Here is a 2,226-nt window from a genome sequence, read left to right on the forward strand (position 1 = left end):
TTATTTTGTAAAAACATATTGTAGTTATTCTAATAATGGCATTATTGAAAATACCATCTCACTACTCAATGTCTCTATGAAAATTATTTATGTGTATAATAATAGTACCTATTTACATCATATTATTATCCTAGTGTACCTCTTTGAGCTTTTTCATTTTTTTAAGTACTTACACAACCTACTCTTTTTGTACAAAAGGTGGTATGAAATTTATTTTTGTTACTTATCGAGTATTGTAGTATGCCTCTTAAGTGTTTTATACCTGGATGTAACTCTGAGTTACCCAAACAAAATAAAATATATAAACAGCAGGGAGTAAAACTGCCTTCAGTATTTCATCCTCCTGAGGTAGATATTTCTTATACTAATTAATAATATTAATATATATTTATATTATTATGTATATGTATATTCAATTATTAATTATTATATAAATATTAGGGTAAATAATTCATTACTTTTTAGATCATGATTGATACATGGAATTTAAAAATTCTACGAGCCGATAGATTATTAACCAAAAAAGATGGAGTATATGAACTTCATTTTGCTTCTGAAGATATTATTTCATATAGAATATTTGAGGATGCAGCAGGAAATGAAATAAAACACCAGCTCAAGAGAGTTAATTTAAACGCTAACGCTATACCATGTATTTTCCCTAATTTACCATCTTATTTCAATAAAAATATTAAAAAACAAAAACCTCCAATGGAAATGTCAATAGTACCAAACAATCGCAAAAAGAATAAACCCAGTGATATAAATGTATAAGGTATAATAATATTATGAAACAATAACATATTCCTTCATTAATTTAAATAATATTTATTAAATGTCTAGTCCCTTCCAAAGTTGACTGCCTGGAACATCAGAATGAATTAACTAAATATATTATTAATTCCTATTTGAACACCAGAATGATATTTGAGGGATGTTTTTGATTTTAATTGTCCTTCGTTTTTAGTAGGTACGTTGCCAAAATGAGTGTCTCTTATAGGTTTGACCATGTTCGTGGTTACCACCCGGTCCATTATTGTAGCATCTGTATCCTGCAGTTTCACACAGATGACCAGCATCGCTACATTGTCAGTCCGGTCAGGGTCTTCAATTTCATTGGGACTAGTCGTGGCGGACGGCACTTGAATTGCCGTTTTGGGTGTCTTTAACATAATATTTGGCATGGAAAAAAAGACTTTGGTCAGTCGAAATTCAGCGTAATAGCTCGCACGACTCTTGGCCACGTCAAAATCCATGTCGTTCAATGAAATTGTCGAAGACATGACAAAAGATCGGCTCCCAGGGTTGACCGCGTTCGTGGTTACCACTTGGTCCATTATTGCAGCATCCGTATCCTGCAAATCCACATAAGTGATCGGCACCGCTACATTGATTTTGGGTAAGGATTTCGACTTAGTCGGGACTGTCGTGGCGGACGGCGTTTGAATTTTCGTTTGAGCATTTTCAGGTGTTACTAACGATATATTTGGCATCGAAAAGTACGGCCTAATCAATGTACTTGCCGCGTAACACGAGCCTGCACATCCCTTCTTCGTATATGTATCGATAAACACGCGCGACTGCGGCACTCGGTATTAAATTTGAATTCAATGATATAATATCACTGTATAAGAAAAACAATTATGTATGTCTTAGAATTTTTGGCAACATAATTAAATATTTACGTGGAATCTTGTTTTAAATTTTCAAGCCTTAGATATAAAAGTTGAACATTTTATAAATTTTCAACTACAAAATAATTATAAAATTTTAAATTTGATAAATTTTGTCAACATTTTAACTTCAAATACTTATAAAAAAAAATTGTGCCTATGTATTTTTAATATTTTTCAACTGCTATTGTAACAATGTATCAGGATCTTTGTATTAATATTTTACACTTTTTGGCCCAATAGATAAAACTTTATTGATATTTATAGAAAAAAAAACTAAAAAATTGAAAACTTACAAGGTCCGTAAACAGCTCAAAAAGAGTCAAATTATTTTCAAAATTTTATCGTATATATAAAATGCTAATATAAACATTCAGTGAAATTTTCAAGTTTCTACAGTCATTCGTTTTTTAATTACGACAAAATAAGAAAATCGTCTCATGAGAAATCGAGCAAATATAAAATGTTGTAAAAATATGAATTTCAAACGCTCATAAAAATTTAATTTGAGTTTCTTATAGACATTTTTTTTTTGATAAGGTAGATTATCTTA

Source organism: Acyrthosiphon pisum, chromosome A1 (assembly GCF_005508785.2).
Source record: "Acyrthosiphon pisum isolate AL4f chromosome A1, pea_aphid_22Mar2018_4r6ur, whole genome shotgun sequence".
Taxonomy (NCBI): domain Eukaryota; kingdom Metazoa; phylum Arthropoda; class Insecta; order Hemiptera; family Aphididae; genus Acyrthosiphon; species Acyrthosiphon pisum.